Consider the following 20,052-nt stretch of genomic DNA (forward strand, 5'->3'; position numbering starts at 1 on the left):
TCCTAACCTGCTTGTGAACTAGCATCAGGATGGCCGGAGGCTCCTAGGTGCCCGATTTCACGCCAGCGGGTGAAGCACCTGTCTGGGTGGAAGGTGCCAGTCAGGGTTCGTTTGCCAGGGGAGGTGCTGTGTGCCACCCCTTGAGTTCTGCACCTGGGCAGCAGTGGGTGGGGGGACGGGAATGTATTCAGAGGAAACGGGAGGTCTGGAATTCGGGGTCATCCCTCGCATATTCTCTTAAGGGTACGAGGACAGAACTGGCCATGCACGCCTTCCCCTCCCTTGCAGGTGAGCAAAGGTCTCTTGATGGATCAGGGCACCTCTGGGCCCCAGCCGCCCCTGTCCCCGGCACTCGGGGGAGTATCTGACTGCAAACCTCTGTTAGGAAGGATGGAGGAGGCCTCCTCCCTGCCCACTTGCTTGCTCAGCCCTAGAGATGAGGCTTCCAAAGGCCCTGTCCTCGGGACTGGCCCCGAAGAATGAAGGGCGTGGAGGGTTCCCGGGGAACCAGAGCTCGGTGCATCCACGTAGACCTGTGCTGGGAAAGAGCCATGGAGGGCACGCCTGTGGCCCCAGGGAGGCCATGGCGTGGGGACACCGGAGGAAGGTGGCCAGCTGCAAACTGAGAGGAACAGATGTCTTGGTGAATTGCCAGTGGAGATGGAGGCCCTTCCTGGGTAGAGGGAGCTGCCTAAGCAACTGGACAGGAGGGAGCACGGAGAGCCAGGGTTGATGGGGTGAGGGGCAAGGGTCCTATGGGCAGGTAAAGGTTTCCTTTTCTGAAGCTATGCTATGCTTTGGATCCCAAAGGCCCGGCTTGGTCCCCAGCCTGTGGCCCTGTTGGAGCTGCTGGAGACTTTTGGAGGTGGGACCTAGTGGGAGTGAGTCAGTCAGTCACTAGAGATTCACCCTTGAAGGGATATGGGGACCCAGCTGCTTCTCTCTGTCTCTCTTTGCTTCCCAGTCACCATGTGGGCAACCGGTCTCTTCTACCATGTGTTCCCACCATGATGTACTGTGCCACCACAGATCCAGAGTAACAGGGCCAAGTGAAGGTAGACAGAAACCTCTGAAACCACAAACCAAATGAACCTTTCCTCCTTGTAAGTTGATTATCTCAGTTATTTTGTCATAGTGACAAGAAGCTGACCTGCACAGATCAAGTGGGATCTTATATGCCTTGAGAAGCCATTGTACTGTTTTAAGCAGTGTATGACAGGGTCACTTAGCTGTGGTGTGGAGACTGCACGATGTGGGTGTAGGAAGGGGCTCCTACCACAGGTGCGGAAAGGACAGTTCACCCAGCTTATCTGGGGCACAGCTGAGCTCACAGCTCCAGTGAGCCACAGCTTGACTGTACAGATGAACCAACGCTGCCTTTCCTCTAGTGACTGTTGCTCTGAACAAGGGGGAGCCTAAGAAACAAAAACGCCTGTGTGTAAGAAGCATCAAAAAGAGAAACATTAAAAACACCCAATTCTTTTCATTTAATTAATAGTGCATTGGGACTGAAAAGCAGTCGTGAGATAAAATGATAGTAGCAGAAAATATCTGTTCCTGGTCAATGTGTAACGATGAGTTCTGTGAAACTGGGCTAGACTCATTCATTCTTGTCTCCAGATGCCCAAGAGATGGGCCTGGTGCTCCAAGTTGGTGTGGGATATTCGATGAATAAACCCACGAGCAGTGGTGGAACCCTTGAGCTGGCGAAGGGGGGCAGACTGCAGTCTGGGGCATGGTGTCAGGCTCTCGACTGTAAGGCAGATGCTCGGACCTGCCTCCAGATGCCCACACACCTGGGGGATGCTGATGGATGGCCAGTGCTGAGTTCCTCCCCGTTGCTGAGGTTTGCATTTTGAGAGACAGAAGAAGATGAGAAAAAAACTCACTCCCAAGTGGGGTTTGCTCTGTAGGGGTTGGAGAGCTTCATGGAGATGGTGGCATTTGGCAGGAAGGTACTTGGGGAGATTTCTAGACTGAAGGAGCTCTGCAAAGACTCAGCGGCAGCTTGCCTGGAGTGTTTGAGGTCAGAGACTGGAGAGGAGCAAGGGACCTGAGGCCGGGCGTGCACATGTGTGCATGCACGAGTGTGCACACACGAGAGGTCCTGGAGGTCCCCAACAGGGCTCAGGTGAAGCAGAGCCATGTCTCCGCTGAGGTTTCAGGAGGGGAAGGGTCTCTGGCGAACAGCCTGCAGGGCAGGGGTGTGGGGAGCTGCAGCGGTGTTAGGTCGGGTGCTGGAGCTGGAAGGAGGAGTGGGAGGATGTAGGTGTTCAGGTTTTGGCCCAGCACCTGGTGCAGCTGGATTTTCTCAGGATGGGGAAGGTCGGGGAAGCAGCAGCTTGGCTCATCGTTTGTGTCGTAGGGAGAGAACGTCTTCCTAGTGTTAGTATCACTTTGGCCTGTCTTCCCTCATCATCCTCTTGTCCCTGTCTGACCCTTGTGCTTGCTAACGTTTTAGCAAACAACATGCCACTGACTTAGGACATAAGAAGGGTTAATGGTTGTCCAGAATTCAAATGAATTTCTTCTCTATAGAAAGATTCTATCTAAAGCACTTTGATTCCCCAGGGAAAAGCGTGCCGTGTACACATAAGATTTCTTTTTTTTTTTTTTTTCTTTTTGGTACTGGGGATTGAACCCAGGTGCACCTTACACTACTGAGCTACATCCCAACCCTTTTTATTTTTTTTATTTTGAGATAGGGTCTTGCTAAATTGCCAAGGCTGACATCAAATTTGGGATCCTCCTGCCTCAGCCTCCCAAGTCACTGGGATTACAGGTGTGCATCACTGTGTCCGGCTCGCCAAGATTGGAATACGCTATCATTCTATTGAAAATCAGAACAGAGATTATATATGTTGACAGAACACAGATCCATGAGCTGCCCTGAAGGTAGTGGGAAGTTTGGATGAATCTAAATCTTGTTGCCCACTCTTAAAAACATCCTTTTGATATTTGAGATGGGTCCTCTCCATGTTGGGAGTAGAAATTGCTATTCTTTTAAATTAGGGTCCCTAAACTGGGCAGAGTCCCAATTGCTCTGGAGGTTGAGCTGGAGGAATCTCCTGAGCCTAGGAGTGTGGGCCAGCCTGTGAAATGTAGCAAGACCCTGTCTCTTTAAAAAAAATTAGGGTTCCTTTCCTGGCTCTGTTATCTGAGCGACCCCCCTGGGATCTTGGATCAGCCTGGGCACAGGTTGGAAATGTAGTCTAAGCCCCAGCTTTGACCCCTGATCAGAACCTGCCTTTTAACAAGATCACCAGGGGATTTGTGTGCATTTTAAAGTTTGAGAAATACTGGGTTAGAACGGTTTAAAGGGTTTCTGAAGCCTCTCGCCTTGGGTTCAGCATTTTATTAGGGCAGCTGGGTTTAAACCCGATGAACGCCAGCAGGTGTGAACAGTGCTGGATGCTTGGGTCACATTACAAATCGGCCCATGGCATCTCCAGTGGTGTGCCACCCCGTAGATGCTTTTCCAGAGGGTCCTTTGAAAACGAGACCCCCGGTAAGCCGGAGTGCGTGCTGGTGTGGAACCGAGCCTCCTCCCTTCTCTGGAGAAGGTCCCCAGCGGCTCACCCGGGAAGCCCAGGTGACTGGCGGTCCTTGGAGCAGGTGCACGAGCCGGGAGGGGAAACTCCTGTTGCGGAGCCGGAGTGGCTGCTTGATGGAAGTCAGAGCACTTATTTGGAAAACATTGCCCGAGATCTCAGAGCTGTTTGTTGCCTTTTCCTTAAACATTTCTCTTGTCAGAGTGATGAGAAAATTGCCGTGTGGGAACGGGAGGAGCGCGGATCTGTGCGTGCCGCCTTTGACAATGGTTTGCATTCAGGGCTGTTTACGAGCTGTCACAAGTCCTTTCCCGTCAGAACGTGCTGCCGCCGAGTCTGCCAGGGGGCCTGCGTGCAGCCTGGTGCTGCGGCTGGAGCCGGCCCACGTGTGCCGCCATCACCCTGCAGTCGCTGACGTGAGCCGTGCGGACGGCCGCGTGCTGCGGGCAGCTGTGGTTTGCAACTCCCTCCCTTTCAAAGACTGAGCTTCACTTTAAGGTCCAGCTTGAGGCTCCCTCTTCCTTCGATGGCTAGGAGAGAGGACTGCGGGCCGGTCCTTCTGCTCCTTTATGATGTCTGCCAGCCTCCGGGCGACGCCGGGAGTGGTGGTTTTCCCACCAGTCGCGGGCTTCCTGCCCCAGCCGCCTGGCCCTTTGCCTTGGGCTCATGGCAGACCTGGGCGCTGTGGTCATCTCAGCTGGGGCTGGACATGCAGCCTGTGGCCTTGGACTGTGAAAAATGAAGGATCACACGGTTGTTCGGGCTGCTTCACAGCAGCGATTCTCTGGCAGGGCAGCCTGGCCTCCCAGGGGACGTCCCTTGGGCTCTGGAGATGTTTTTGGTTGTCACAGCTGGAAGGTGGGAGCTGCTGGTGGCGTCGAGGTGGTGGAGACCAGGACGCTGCTGGACACCTGCGGTGCCCGGCACAGCCCACCACCAAGGCTTACCTTGTGCCCAGTGTCCCCCGGCTGCGCTGGGACGCCCTCACTGGCAGCAGCAGGGTGATGGAACCACGTGGCCGGTGAAGACTGGGGAGCAGGCAGGGGTTGGAGGTCCAGCTTCTGCCGGCCTCCGTTCCTCCTTAGCTTTCATTTATTTACTTACTGTTCAGAAAGGAAATTTCATTATCCAGAGTCCATTTCTCCCCACCAAGACCCGTCGTGGAGGTGGCCATGTTCCTCAGCAGGCAGCCCCTGCTGTGGCCGCGGCCCGCTCTCCTCGGTTCCGGAGCGCTTGGCTTGACAGCGAGCAAGCCCGTCGCCGAGGGGTGGGAGTTTTCCTTCTTAAGCTCCTGCTTAGTCTGAATCAGTGGAGTCCACGGAGTCTTTTTGTTGTTGTCGTTAGCTCTTGAGCGGAGTCTGCTGGTAAGGAGCCCCGGGTGGAAGGGCCGGCGGTGAGGGAGCATTTCATGGAAGATTTCACGGTCACCAGATCAGCTCTTTACTTCCATTTTGCTCTCATGATTTCAGAATTCAAACTTCCTTAAACACACGTTTAGGAATGACCAGAGGGGGACCAGGGAGTGGAATAAGCTGTCGGTTGTGAACTGAAGACCAGAGTCCCTTTTGGAACCGCCCTTCCCTTCCTTCACCAGGTCCCTTAACAGCCTGACTCTGGGCATTTGCAGCTGGCCGATCGGTTCTTCAGCGTTTGGGTTGCTGACGTTTCTTTCCAGCTCAGTGTTCGGGCTGTGGTTTGGTCTCCTGTGGTTTAGGTCCCCTTTATCTTAAGCCAATAACGAGAACATTCCGCAGAGGCAGAGAGACGATGAGCCTAAACAACTAGCCTTTTACCTTCTGTAAAAATCTGCCCAGAACATGCCCCCGAGAGGGGCCTTGTGATTTTAGTTAGGAAGGGACAGGTGCTGTGACCATCCAGGGCTTGAGGGCCCAGTGTGGTTGCAGACCTGGGTCAGGGGTAGGCTGGCCATCTCATGTGCAGGCTGGATGCCAGGATGTTCCTAGCACACACTGGGGTTGGCCGTGGGGCTCTGCTGGCCAGGCTCACAGCACTTCTGACTGAAGGGGACAGTGTGGTTCCTGCTGCCTCCTCATCTCTAACTGACTTTTGGTAAAATGAAAAAAAAAAAATTTTTTTTTTTTTTTGGTACCAGGGATTGAACCCAGGGGCGCCTAACCACTGAGCTGCACCTCCAGCCCTTTTTGTATTTTGTTTAGAGACAAGGCCTCGCTAATTTGCTAAGGCTGATTTTGAACTTGGAATCCTCCTGCCTGGGCCTCCTGAGCTGCTGGGATTACAGGTGTGCGCCACTGCACCTGGCCAGGTAAAATGAATTTTAACACCAGACATCCTACCTTTGCATTAAGTGAAAGAAACCACAGTGTGTCGTCCATTACTGTATGGTTTCGATTCATGTTTCCAGTTGTTTCTTAAACCCGTTTCCAGATTTTTCTCTTATCTGTTTCCTTCTGTGTATCTGTCTATCCTCTGCACACAACTCAAGGGCCACTCTCTTGACAGTATTCTTCTTCTTGGTGGCCACCCTGTGTCTTCTTCGAGAAGGGGTGAGACCCCCATGCTGCCCTTCCCTTTCTTCACTGGCTGGGTATTGATAGGGGAACCCACTCCGTGTGTGGTGGGCAGACCTGCTGCTCAGGTCCCTTGGCCCCATGGCGGCCACCAGGTGGGAGGTGGGAGCACGGTGGTCTGGAGAATCCCCTTGGCACAGTTGCTTTCTCATGCTGACTTTCTGCCGAAAGGCTGCACATTCTTCAAGTTTCAGTCCCCTGCCTTTAGAGCGGACGCAATAGAGTCCCTCAGATTTCTTGGAAGCATTGAGTGGGATTTTTGCAGGGTAGAAGCTGAGGCTGCAGCTCAGTGATGGAGTGCATTCTTAGCCTGTGAGAGGCCCTGGGTTCCATCCCAGCATCATCAGATGTGTGTGTGTGTATATATATATATATATTTAATTTTTTTTTTTCAGTGTAGTAAGGTAGTTATTACAGCTCGGTCACTTCCAATAGAGACGACTGTAATCTGTTCTCCAGAGCATCTCCTAAGAGCCCGTGGTGGCCTCACTGAAGGCCCCTGCTTTGAACTATGTCTTTCGTGGCAGCTGAGCAGCCCACGTGCCCAAGCTTTGGAAGTGCCTGCTTGCTGCCCGCCCCGAGCGCGGCCTCCCTGCCGTCTCGCCCTGCCCCTCCTCCGCCCCGTCCAGGTCCCTCAGGACTTTCTTTGTCACAGGAACCCGACTCTGGAAGATTTTCTTTCGTGTTCTGTCATAAATAACTTATGTGTGTGAGAGAGCTTTGCAAATCTTTCTCTGATCTGTTTTGACAAACAGCTGAGCAGTAGTGTTTTTACGTGAACTTGGCAAAATTTGCTTATATTTGGGGTGACTGGGGGCTGACTCAGAACCATTAGTGGGAAATGACAGGATTCTAAAATATAACTTGCCTCTGGTTCACCCAATTGTTTCTTCTTTCATTGCTTCATTTTCTGATGTTGCTGTTTTTCCTCCTCCCGTGCCTTCCCTCCCCGCAGACGCCTGTCTTTCCAGGACCTTCAGTGTTTCTCTTGACCTTCTGACTCACAGACATTCACGATGGTCCTTCCTCAACTGTCCAGAAGCCTGGGTGGCATCTCTGGAGGGAGGAGGAGCTTGTCATTGCTGAAGGCAGCCCATGCTGAGAAGAGAGAAGTTACTGGAAACCTTGCTAGGCACTGAAAACGTGGCTGAAATGTGCTTCCCAGGGCCGTCCCTGGCCATGATGCAGAGCGGGGCTCCCTTTCATTCCCTCAGTTTGGTGGATGGGCAGCTGATGCCCTGGGGCTGTCCTGGGTGCTCAGGGGCTTTACACGTGACCCATCTGAACCCCGTTGGTGGCCCCGCTTGCTTCCTCCACTGCTCCTCTGGCACAGGTCAGCCCCTCTTGTCCCTGTGTCCACATAGTAGCAGGAGGTGCCCCCAGAGTTCAGCAGGGACTGCCTCCCAGCACCCTGGGCGTTAACACGTCGTGAGGGCTGGGCAGGCGGAGAGACGGCGGCACCTGACTCTGGCTCTGGTGAGGAGCGGAATCCCTCCCTGACATTCCATCCAGCGGTGGAAAAATAGACCAGGGGTTCTTGCTGTTCTATTTGCTAGATGATAGATTTTCTTCATCTTGTTTACCAGGAAAGAATGTGGCTTCTGAGCCAAAGGCCTTGATTCCTGGTTCCTGGTGAACTGTTTTTCACGTGTTCCAAGTCTCTTTCATCTTCAGAAAGATAATTTTGAGAAAATGCTCAGCACAACACCTGCCTGGGAGGGAGCAGATTTCAGCAAATATCTCTACAAGCCCCCGTTTAGTTCAAGTAGGGGACTGAGAACCCTTGCTGTGGGCTTTGTATTTCCAACCTCAGACATTTGTAACTTCCCATGGCCCTGCCTCAGCCCCTCTGCTGTCTGGGCAGCAAAGATGCTCCTGTACCCATGATGGGCATTGTCCCTATCATAGTGTCCACTCTAAGGTGGAAACAGTGTAAGTTGAAAATGCATCGAACACGCCAGCCGTGGCGGCACGAGGTATAGGGCTGGTTGTTTCCCCTTGTGATTCCAGGGCTCCTGGGCGTGGCAGAAGGACCACTCGCCCGGAGACTGGGAAAAGATCAAAACTCAAAATATGAATACATACGGCTTTTGCACCACCGTCAAGTTGAAAAGTCATTAAGCAAAAACATCCTAAGTCTTCCATAGATGAGGTCCTCATATACCCTGAAGCCAGGGCCCATCTGTGCCGACTGGAGCCACCGAGCTAGAGATGAGCCCACTCGGTCACTCAGCCTCACGGTTAGAAACAGCCATTGTCGTCAGAAGGTGCAGAACTTCTGTCCTGGAGAAGCCCCAGGATTTATAAAGACATCTATATTGAAGACCGCCCAAGAGGTAGGGCTCACCTGGCCATAGGTGTCGACCAGGCCTGGATCGTACCTGCAACATGCCCAAGAGAGAGAGCGGAGGTGGTGGAAGTGCAGATGCCTCCAGGGCCTGGGAGCAGAGACCACTGTGGAAACGGGGAGCTGGGCACGGCAGGGCCCTCAGGGTTTTGTGCACGGGGCTGAGCATGCGTGCCAGCCTTCTGAGTGCTGGGCGGGAAGAGCCAGGGCCTCAGGGACCAAGCCCCACGAGGCTGCATGGAGCCTGAGGCAGGAGCTTGCTGGAGCAGAGCGGTAGGGGAGCCTTCTCTGGGCCAGCCTGCCCAGGGCAGTCCCAGTTCAGTCCCTCACCAGCTGTGTGATCTTGGATGCTTGTCAGCCACCCTGGGCCTTATTCCCCACATCTGTGAAAGGCAGATGTGGGTCTTCCCCCACCTCACAGAGCTCTTAGAAAGATGGAAAGAATCAATACCGCAAAGTGCTTGAATCACGGCCGGCCAGGCTAAGTGTTTGTTATGATCATAAGTGGGGGTCGGTTCTTGGTCCCGGCATGGTCCGACTACATTACCCAACTGTGCGCAGGTCCTTACTGGGCAGCAGTCGAACTTCGGCTTCTCTTGGGTTAATTATCTTATTTCCTTTATTTTATTTTATTTTATTTATTTATTTTTTTGGGGTGCTGGGGATCGAACCCAGGGCCTTGTGCTTGCAAGGCAAGCACTCTACCGACTGAGCTATCTCCCAACCCCTCTTATTTCCTTTAATGAGTACGGTCAGCATGACTTTAGAATTTTGGGGGGAAACTGTACTGGAACCCCGGAGTGAGTCTAATGGGTGCAGATGGGCTCAGGGAAGGTTGTGTGCCGCCTCCGACCCCTGCTGCGGCTCAGGCCCTGCTCCTCCCCTCCAGCCTGGGCTGCTGTAGGCTGGTTGCATGCGATTTCAGAGGCAGGAGGGATGAGGTGACTGCCGATGCTCCCGCGTGGCCTTGCAGGGGACCTTCCAGGATGCAGCCCTGCCCGGTGGAGATCTGTATTGCTGGTCATGAAAGCATGGGCTGAACACTGGGGCGCTTCGAAGCTCCCGAGTCTCATCCTGAGGTAGGCCTTGCTGCTTTTCCAAGGGAAGGTCCCCAACGCCAGACACACCCAAACTTAATGATGAGACGAAAACGTAGAGGCAGAGTGAATGTCCTCCAAGAGTCTGCCATCGCGGGGCGTGCACTGTCCCTTGGTGAGGACAGCTCTTTAAGAACTGGCCCTTTCTCCGCAGACCCTGAGCCTGGTACCCTGGTACGCAGCAGTTGGCGTGCAACTCCGACGTGTGTTTTGTGTTAGTTGTGGTGCCGAGCTTCCTTTCCGTCTGGAGTCCCTCTGGGTGCCGCAGCAATGGCCGCACTCTGGATCGTGAGAAGCCTTTTCTCTTTAGCCTTCCTCTTCTTCCCAGATTTTGAATGCGGATTGATTTCTGTTCACAAAGCTTTCCGAGTCGCGCTGCTGAAGAGTGGTGAGGGCCGTATCTGCAGAGGGCGCCTGGGTGTCCCTCACAACCGTGCCGTTTTACAGAAGCACTTGCAGCGCAGTCTTCCCGACAATGGGAGACTCGGAGCTGGCTGGCAAGCAACCGGCGGCTTCCAGGTGGAGGCAGCCTTGGCGGATCGACCTGTGACTTACGCAAGAGCCCTTGGCTCTTCCGCCGGATGTAAGGGCGTGCTGCCTGAGCCATGAGGCTGGACGCCTGACCCGCCCGGCTCCCCGTTCTCGCATCGCCAGCTCCTGCGGCTTCACCTGCTGTGTTTTCTCACGCTGCTCCTTTCCCCGGCCCCACAGCGGCTGCCTGGCGTTCTCCACGTCCGCTGCGTGGACTTCCGTGGCCGTCTCTCTGCCTTGCCTGCTTTTTCTCTCCTCCTCCAGATCTGTCCACCCTTCCTGGAGCGAGGGTCAGGATGGCTCCCAGGCCACTTCACAGGCAGCTGCTCTGATGGGGCCGGGTGGAGCTGAGCCAGTGTGCATTCCTCCAGATCACAGAGGACGCCCGTCCTCCTGGCCCAGCACCCACCCCGAGAACCATCTTAGCGCCCTCACACGCAAGCCTGGCCCGTCACTTCTGGCTTTGGGAGGTGAAGGCTGGACCTGTCTGTGTGGCCTGGCCAGGCTCCCTGCCTCCCGTCCCCTCTCCCACTGGCCCCTGTTTTTCTCTGTTTCTCAGCTGACCCCCCAGTGATCTGCAGCTTGAGGACAAGTGCGTGTGATACACAGGGAGCTGACAGACCCAGGGGTTTTCTTTTCTTTTGTTTCTGGCCTGATACTCCTGGGTCCAGAGGCGGGAGAATTCTGAGCATCTCCTAGGGCTGTTTTCTGCAGTTCTGGGCTTGGAGTGGGTGTGGCTGAGGATGTCATTTATTGTTTTTAATTGGTGAAATGATCATCTGAGATTGAAGGACAGTTGCTGGAGTGGCCTTCACATTTGGGCAGCAGCTTGCCATAGCTTTCACCTGGAGGAGAGGGACGCTGCTCTGGAGTGGGCCCAGCATCGCTGGCCCTGCCTCAGCCCAGCCCTGCAGTCCTGCGGTCCTGGCTGGCTCCTGGCAGATCCCTGGAGCCCTGTCCCACCCTAGCTTCAGAGTTGCTTTGGGTGTTAGTCACAAGTTCACTCACAACCTCAGAAGGTGGAAATCACTGACCCTTAGATTGAAATGGACAGAATTCTGAGTGATACTAAATGTTGCATCTCTCATGTTCTGTTGAGATTGGAAATCTTTTCTGTGGACCCATTATAGATCCAATTTCACATGGAATCTCTTAGGGTAATAACATTTCCTGAGTTCCGGCCTAGGTTTGGGTAGGGTAGTGGTGGCAAACAGGAGGTTGGCACAAGCGTTCTATACTGTCATGCTGAAAGATTAGCAGTCATTTTTTCAAAATGCATATTTTGCTGGTAAGGACCAAATAATTAATTCTACTAGAAACATTTTCTGTAGGCAGTTATGCATGCACTTTTTTTTTTTTTTTTTGGCCATGCACTTTTAGATTATCAGAGAAATGTTTGGGATGTTTGAAACTCTGTTACAATCACTAAAGTTGTTTCCATGTGCATGTGTGTGCATTTTGTGTGCATGTGTGTGTGTTTTGTGAGTGTGCATGCATGCATGTGTATTTTGTGTGTGTGCACATTTTTTGTGCATGTGTGTATACATGTGTGTGTGTTTTGTGAGTGTGCATGTGTTTTGTGTGTACACGTGTATGCGCGTGTGCGTGTGTGCATGTGTGTGTGCTTTGTGTGTGCACATAGGCCCGTAGCATTAGCAGTCCCTAGAAGAGTGGTCCACCTATTTATTTTAAAGCCTGCAGTGCCAGTTCTACCTGTCACACATGTGGTGGCATTTGGAAAGGAGGACAGTTTTCTCAGGACTGTAGGATTTCCAGGGGCACAGCCTGTGTGATGAGTTGCTTTCTAGAAACAACCTGCACAGCGCTCTGTGCCCAATGCTAGCTGTCCATTTTTGCTCTGCCCAGTCCCAAGTCTGAGATGGACAAGGCTCTCTGGCGATGTACACGTGGCTGGGCTCCACTGCAGGTCTCTTCTGCCTTTCCAGAAGGTCTAAGCCGGAGGTGGAGGCCTCTGTTCAGGTGGACTGATCAGGAGCCAGCTTTGTCCTGCACTCCCTGGGGATGCTTGGCAGAAGCTTCCCTGTGGTGAGGACTGACGCGGGCTGTGTCTCTAACCATCCTCTGAGCTTTGGTTTAAGGTCCTGTGGCAGATCAATGCTTCCTTTTACCAATTTTTTATACTTAAAGTTTACTCTTAAAAAAAAAAAAAAAAAAAAAAAAAAAAAAAAAAAAAAAAAGTTTACTCTTGTGCTTTTCAAGCTGCTGTGGAGAGGTGCTTTCCCCCTGAGGCCAGGAGCACAGTTCTGTTTTGTGTCCCTTTGTTCCCCTCCTCATTGGGTCCTGCAGCTCTTGTCTTCAGGAAGCTGGCCAGTCTCCTTGTGTGGTTGTAATTTTGCTTCTCAAGAATCCCAGTGGTTTGAGTATCCTGGCTGTTTGGATTCTGGCTAAGCGAGGACTCATTTCACGTCAGGATCTGAAAACACAGGGCCTACGGGTATTTAAATGCATCCCTGAGCTGACTACTGAAGACTCCAAGAAAAGGAGATATTTTAATGAGTCAGCAGATGCAAAATGCTGCATGCTTTCAAAATTACTCTTCCGTCTAGTACTTATCGGCCAAAGCATCACCTCTTGCCCTTGGGTTTGGTTTTCCTGCTAATGGGGCGTTGCTCTGAATCACTCCAAGTGTTTCTCCCTCCAGCTTCCCTTTCCTTCACCTCTGCCTCTGACTTCAGATTGTGCTGCTCGAAAAGCCATAGTAATGCACAAAATGAAACCCTCAAACGTTTGGAAGCGTGCAGTATTATATTGTCAACCTGTAAAAATTCTTAACAAAGTTAGTGGTTTGGATGGATTTTCATGAGAACTCCTTCAGCTAAAAGGTAGTAAAACAATTACCTTAAAATAACCACACTTTGGCTTATAACAAGGCTATTGTTTGGCAGTGTCCACCTTTAAAAAAAAAAACAAAAAACCAAAACAGCTTTCCAGAAGTTGGAAGAGGAAGTGATTCTGAGACAAAGTAGTGACTTTAAAAATAAAGACCATAGATTTACCTTGACATTATTTGCCAACAATTGATTTCTTGTCTTCCAACTTTTTACCCACATTCTGAATAAGTTGGACCATGTGCAGAACTAGAAGATTAGCTTTACTCTTTTTTTTTTTTTTTCTTTTGGCTTCAAATTGGTTTTGCAGAAGTGGAAATTTGGCAGCAAGTATGGAAACTCGCAAATCAGTTTACAGTGTTCTGGGCTTCTTGGTTTAACGAAACCCACAAGAATGAGGAAAGTCGGGATGGTTTCAAGTAAGAGAGAGCTAACTTAGTGTAGGGCCTGTCTTTTCTGGGAGTTCATTTTTACCCTTATGAACCCACTAGCAGGTCGAGCAGGTCACCCAGGCCACAGCTGGTCACCACTGGCCTCTAAGGTGGGCAGGGTTCCCAGTCGTGCTCTTTCTGATGGTCTCATGGAGAAGATGCTGGGCATACTTCTGAGCATGGTGTAGAATGAAGAGGGGCGTGGTAATGTTTTAAACAAAACCCGTGACCCTGCAGAGGGAAGCGGTCCCCCGGTGTGACAGTGATAGTCTTTGCAGTCGGATGTTGCCCTCTGTGCTTTGGCTCTAGCCAGGCAGTAGAAGCATGCATTTATTTGTGATCAAATTCAGGCAACATGGGACTATTTGGAGACTAGGTCATTTCACATGAAGTAGGGTATGTGGCCATCTCCCTGGCCCTGAGGGGAAGCCCACCTGAGTGATGGCTTCCCCTGACGCTGGCACGTCCCACCCACGCCCTGCCCCTGCCTTTTTGTCCATCTGAATTGGTGGTGTGGGAGTGTCTCCCAGTGTCTGTTCCTGGTTCATGCTGTGCAGGTTATGATTTCTGCACCAGGCCTGATGCTGCTTTTGAAATCGGTGTCCTCTCCATATTCTTCTTCTCCCTCTTCTTAGTGTCCCCTTGGGTGCTTTGCACACCACTCTTCCCTGGTTCTGTCCAGGAACATCTCCATTAACATCTGATGGATGTCACCTCTGTCAGATTTGAACCACATTTGTAGGGGAGTTCGGAGGGCTGCCTTGGTCTACCGAAGAGTTGGGGCTGTCTAGTGCTTTGTTGCAGGACGCTGCAGGGCCTCCGCTTCCCGGGAGCATGCGAGCTTGGGGCTCACGGCTGACCTGCAGGGTGCAGCGAAGCCTGCTGTGGAGTGCAAAGCCGTGCTTGTGCCAGGCCTGTTGGAATGACCCTGGACGAGGTTACTGAGGCAGTGAAAGCCAAGGCAAAGACACTTTAGCAGTAGAATGTGTTTTCATTAAGTTATTTCGGAATATTGGATTCCAGGCTTTATTTGCAAAGTTCAGGCACAGATAGTGCAGATGGGGTGAGCTCTGTTTGGCTCCAACAGAGAACATTGAGCTCCTCTGTGCTTTCCGGTTGGTTCATGAGCCCTGCAGGGCTGTGCTGGAAAGGATCGTCCATCCTTCAGGACATCCGCAAAGTTTTATTGGTAGCTGGAGCTTGCTCTTCTATGCAGGTCCAAACTCACCCTTTATAAAATCATCTTAGTAGGTCAAAACCAGCACTAGAAAAGTAATTTGCAGTAGAAGATGGGGTTTGTTTCAGACAGTAAGGTTGAGTATTGTTTTTAGAAGCTTAAAAAAGTCATACCTGGGATCTCTGTGTGTGTGTGTTTAAATATCATAACCCTGTGTGCATGATATATCCATTAAGTTTCCCAGGGGGAGGTCAAAGAGAGCCGGGAGTGGAGTGTTTGAGGCAGAGCTCAGGACCGGGGTGTTCTGGGCAGGGTGTGGCAGTCATGGACTGGTCCTTGCGAGAAGCCTCCCTTGTTGTCAGATGGGCAGTGGAGGGCCCAGGGCCCAGGCTGAGTGTAGGATGTGCAGGTTGTTAGGACACGTATCCCAAGAATGCCAGAGGCAGTTGCCCTGTCCCACTGTGTGGGCTCTGCCACAGGGGGATGTCAGTGGTAGGGTGCACCACAGTCGAGGAAGGCAGAGACCAGTGTCTTGACCTATCTGTGCAACTAAGTCATGACCCTTCACCTCTGACCTCCTCGATTCCTTCCTTGCTCAGTTCAGTGGATGGGGCTGGAGCTGAGTGTCTGAGGATGAGAGGTGATAGCTGTGAAAGCTGGTCTTGTGCCTGGAATTTTCTTCTGAAGCTGCTCTTCTGGGGTCCCCAGTTAATGACAATATCGAGGGGTGGAGAGAAGGAAAAAATGGCATGTTTTTAAAAACCCAGAAAACAGGAGACCTATGAAGTGCTCAAGCCAAAGGCGCTGGAGGACAGGAAAGCTGTTTGGCTTTAGGCAGATGCACGGCCTTCGCCCGGCTGACAGGTTGGAGGGCTGAGGAGCCTCCATTTCTGCTCCTCCCGTGTCCGACATTCCAGCTCGGTGGCCTCCGGGAGGTGTGTGGGAGCCAGGTAGAGTCTGGACTGCCTGAGCTTGATTAGAAGCACCCAGAAGTGTCAGCTCAGGAGAATCCGGGTTCTTCTCCAGTCTCCTAGCAAAGGCCTGGAGTCGGGGCCTCTGAGCTGGGGGAGATGCTTTGGCAGGGCGGCCACTTGCTCCATTCTCTCCCAGCAGGCAAAATGGACCTTTCACCTTCATCTGCTTTGGAGAGGCCCTTTATTTCTATTTGGGATAAGAAAACTCCATCTAGGCCAGACAGCCCACAGACGGTGTCTGTCTCTCCCGTCCTCTGGTTTCTCCTGGGGGTGTTCTGCCAGGTGCTTCCCAGCGGGCCCTCCCGAGTGTTCATGAGCTCCAGGTGCATTGGCGGAGTGGCTGCCGAGGCTTTGCTGGGCAACAGGTGACCAGATCTGAGGCTGTGGTGGGGTGGCCGGCCGGAACTGTGGCCTCCTTGGTCCCTGGGTATGGGTGGCCTTGTAGAGCAGGCCTGGGCTCTGCAGGAGGCCACTGGTCTGTGTCCTGTTGTTGGGTGGCTCTGGCCACCTTGGCCACTGGTACTCCACCGAGGCTGGACTCCGTGCATGGGATGGATTTGGTGCTGGCCTTTGGGCCCCAGAGAAGACACCCCATGATCAGTGTTTCTCAGCATCAGTTCCATCTGAAGCCACGTGACCCGGTGAGAGAATGATGTCACGCAGGGGTGCTGCCCACCCGGCTGTGACCAGAGCATCAAAACAAAGCAATGTGGCATTGACAGGGTGCTGGATATGTAATACACGCGTGCCTCTCTTGGAGCGCAGGTGAAATGACCCGAGGAGACAATGCAGGCGTTCCTGTGTCTGAGGGGACGCGGGCCCACCTCCCGCTGAAGTGGCCTTTCCTTGCAGGGGCACCGCCGTGTCCTTCTCCCTTCGTCTCCTTCCGCAGCACTCAAGGTTCTGGGAACAGCGTTGTGTTTTTTCCTATCCCAAGTGGTAATTTCCACGGAGCAGCCTGCTGCCCCGGCTCCGGGCCTCGCTGTTTTTCGTGGCTGCACTTCACAGGACCGTTCTCAGCTGGAGTGGGGCCCAGGGCAGAGAAGGGAAGGAAGTCTTCAGCCAGGCTTCTCCGAACCCTTCTTCGGAACACGTTTCTTCCTTGAGCTTAAAGAGGAAGTGAGAAGGTTGTGAGGGTGAAGGAGAGCTCAGTGGCATGGCACTTGCCTGTGTGAGGGGCCTGGGCTCAGTCCCCAGCACCTCTCGATAAATAGACGGTCAGCAGGGCTCCATCCCTTTGGTGCGGTGTCCTCTGCTTTCGTGTCCCTGTGGTGGCCTGCTCATGGCCACTCCCTCCGGTTGCCCTGCTTCACGGGGGCTCACGGGCATAAACATGCCCGTGATGTTATCCAGGAGATGTTATCCAGGAGATGGTTGGGGTTGGTGACATGGTTAGTCCCACGAGGCTGTCCCTTAACACTTTGGAAGCCACTTGTGGATTCCTCAGATGCTTGGAGCAGCAGGAAACAGTGCGGAGGAAGGCAGCCAGCACTGTCTGAGCGGCGGTGCTCTTTGGTTCTCCCCTGTCCCTGGATGACGGTTCTGCAGCCCTCAAGTCCTAAGTGGAGACGTGATATCTCACTCAGTCTCTGGTGTGAAGCGCTGGCTGAACTGTGTTGAGTGTGTTATGGAGAATGTGGAGAAGACTCCCGTTCGCTGGAACTGGGGAAGAAAGAGTGGGGTGTCGGGTCTGCACCCTGACCTGGGGCCGGTCTCCGGTCTGGGCAGCTGCCCCTTCTGCCTGGGCTCTGGTTTCGTGCCGCACCCCTGCCCGGGCGGATTCCGAGCTGTGGGCCATTGGCTGTCTTGCACAGCTAGAGACGGGCCCGAGAGGACAGATTATGCTGGGAAGAGGAGGTGAGTTTGTTGGAACTCTGCCTTGTGTTCTGGAACTGCTGTTTGTAGTTCTTCTTGGCTTGGGTGTGAGAATCCTTCTGTCTGAGAAGCTAAGCATCTGGGGATAAGCCTTGGAGATAATGTTCATGTTTACAAAGTGATTTGCAAAGGAACGGGAATGTGTAATAAGTTCCTGAATATAGATTTTGGGGGAGTATGACAAGTTTCTATAATGAATGAAGTTTTTATTTTGTACCTTATATATAATTTGACTAATTTGAATATTTAAAAATATCCCTATTATTAAAATCAGCCTTTTCAAAATCTAAGACACAATTTTAGTTGCAGTATTCTTTGTAATAAAAGTAATTATCTCTTGAGAGTAACAGAAACTGACTTTATTTAGACATTCTACTTTTCTTTGATTATTATTTCTTAGAGACATTGTCTTAATATGTTGCCAAGGCTGGTCGCGAAATTATGGGTTCGGGGAATCTTCCTGCCTCAGCCTCAGGAAGAGCTGGGGCTACGAATGTGCACCCCACAGCTGGCTTTCAACTTTTATTTTAAACGGAGCTTAGATAAAAATCTTAGTTCAGGGAGTTAAAAAATCAGTGATTTAAGAATAAAAGTTAAAAAACCCTTAAAGAGTTTTTGAAAAGGATTGTCGGGAGGGCTGGGGCTGGGGCTCAGTGGTGGAGCCTGGCATGTGTGAGGCACTGGGTTTGCTTCTCAGCACTGCATATAAATAAGTAAAATTAAGATCCATCGGCAACTAAAAACACATTTGAAAAAAAGATTGTTGGGAAGTTGCTTCAGAATTATGTGTCAGAATTAGAGCCTGTTGTTGGACTCACACAGGACTTTTTCATTTTGGTTGGGAATGACAGATTTATTGATACAAATGGAAAATTAAGAAGGAATCACAAATTCTTGCTCTGAAAATTTTCTTGGGGGAGTTTTGCTCTTGACCTGGAGCTGTGACAGAGCTAAATGCCAGAGGAGCCTCAAGGCTCTCAGACCCAGGTGCTAATTGCAGAGCGACATCTCTAAGCTGGGACTCAGGTTCCCAGGTAGAAGGAAGCAACAGGCACAGGAGGAACTGGGCTTTCAGTGTCTGGGCTACAGCAGGAGCCCAAGATCTTCCAGCTGTTTCCAAATTAACTTTGGCGGTAGGGACCTGGCTGGAGTGGGGTCCTGTCTCCTTAGCTTCCTTCTTCAGAGGCAGCGAGGAAACCTCCCCCTGTGTAGTTACACAGGGAAACCTGATCGAGGGAGGGGCACCTGTGTTGTTTGTTAGAAGCAGGTTACAAGTTACTCCCTCGCTTGAGGGAAGGGATTATACGAGGGCATCTTCCACCCTGGAGTTGTGTGATATTTTGCCCTAACCAGGACAGTTCTGTCATTTCCCAAGAGATCTCAGCATCTGAGTCCTGGAAAGCTTAATGAGAGAAGTCCCGGTTGAGGTATCCCTAAGCTCTGGGGAATCAGAAGTGCGTTGTTTTCTTCTGTCAGTGGGTGGAAAACGAGAGGAGAAAGGAATGTCCAACTTCTCAAAAGAAGAAATACGAATGAACGACAAATATATGAAAGAGTGTTCAGCATCATTAGCAATTAGGGAAATGAAAATCGAAACTACACTGAGATTTTAGTCACAGCTGTCAGAAGGGCAGTCACCAAGAATACAAATAAAAATAAATGCTGGAGAGGATGTGAGAAAAAGGAACATTTTACACTGTCGGTGGGGCTGTAAATTAGTACAACCACCATGGAGATCAGTATGGAGGTTCCTCAAAAGGCTAGGCACGGAGCCACGCATGAGCCAGCTAGACCACTCCTCAGCATGTACCCTGAAGAATCAAAGTTCATGCTGCAGTGATACTTGCATGTTCGCAGCATGTTCACAGCTGCACAGTTCACAACAGCCAAACTATGGACCCAGCCTCGATGTCCATGAAAGATGAGTGGGTAAAGAAAACGTGGTGAGATTCACAATGGAGTTTTATTCAGTCATAAGGGAAAATGAAGTTATGTCATTTGCAGGAAAATGGATGGAACTAGAGACCATTATGTTAAAGGAAGTAAGTCAAACTTGGAAGGTTAAGGACCTGTGCGGTCTCTCATAAGCAAAAGTTAGAGGGGAAAAAGGAAAAGAAAGGTGGGAGCAGATGTCACGGGACTCAAAGGGATGTCAGCAGGGGCAAGGGACCCAGGAGTGGGAGGGGAAGGAGGGCGGAAGCACTGGGGACGATACTGGCCAAATTGTATTGTCACACTGTGTGCAGCTACGAATGAATACGTATCCACAAATCGCATCAGTACGCACAATCATAATGCACCAACAAAAACGTGGAAAAGAGAGGAACATCCGTAGGTTCACAGTATCCACAGGGAGGAGTCATTCAAACCCAGGAGGCACTGGGCTCAGATGCGTGTGGGGGCCTCCGCGGGACCCTCAAGCTAGGCGCAGTCATTTTTATCTGGATGCCTTAGCATTGGCGGATCACTCAGGAGTGACATATGGCAGCAACGTGCTTTGAGGGACAAGTCTCCTGGAGAGAGCACGGCACACGGGCTAGACAGATGGAGGCTCATTCAGCCTTGGACAGGAGCGTGCGACCCACTGACAGGCAGGGCTGAGAGGCAGAGCTTTACCTCGGCTCTGAAAGGTGTGGGGAGGTCTCCCAAGGAGGCTCGGGGCTCAGCCTCC

At 51.8% G+C, this 20,052-nt stretch overlaps 1 protein-coding gene across 5 annotated transcripts in view; it reads left to right on the forward strand.

The window, feature by feature from the left end:
* Ldlrad4 (low density lipoprotein receptor class A domain containing 4) overlaps positions 1–20,052 on the forward strand; it is a 357,460-nt gene that overhangs the window by 30,693 nt on the left and 306,715 nt on the right. The window lies entirely within an intron of this gene.

The sequence above is a fragment of the Sciurus carolinensis genome, chromosome 15, assembly GCF_902686445.1.
Source record: "Sciurus carolinensis chromosome 15, mSciCar1.2, whole genome shotgun sequence".
In the NCBI taxonomy this organism is placed as follows: domain Eukaryota; kingdom Metazoa; phylum Chordata; class Mammalia; order Rodentia; family Sciuridae; genus Sciurus; species Sciurus carolinensis.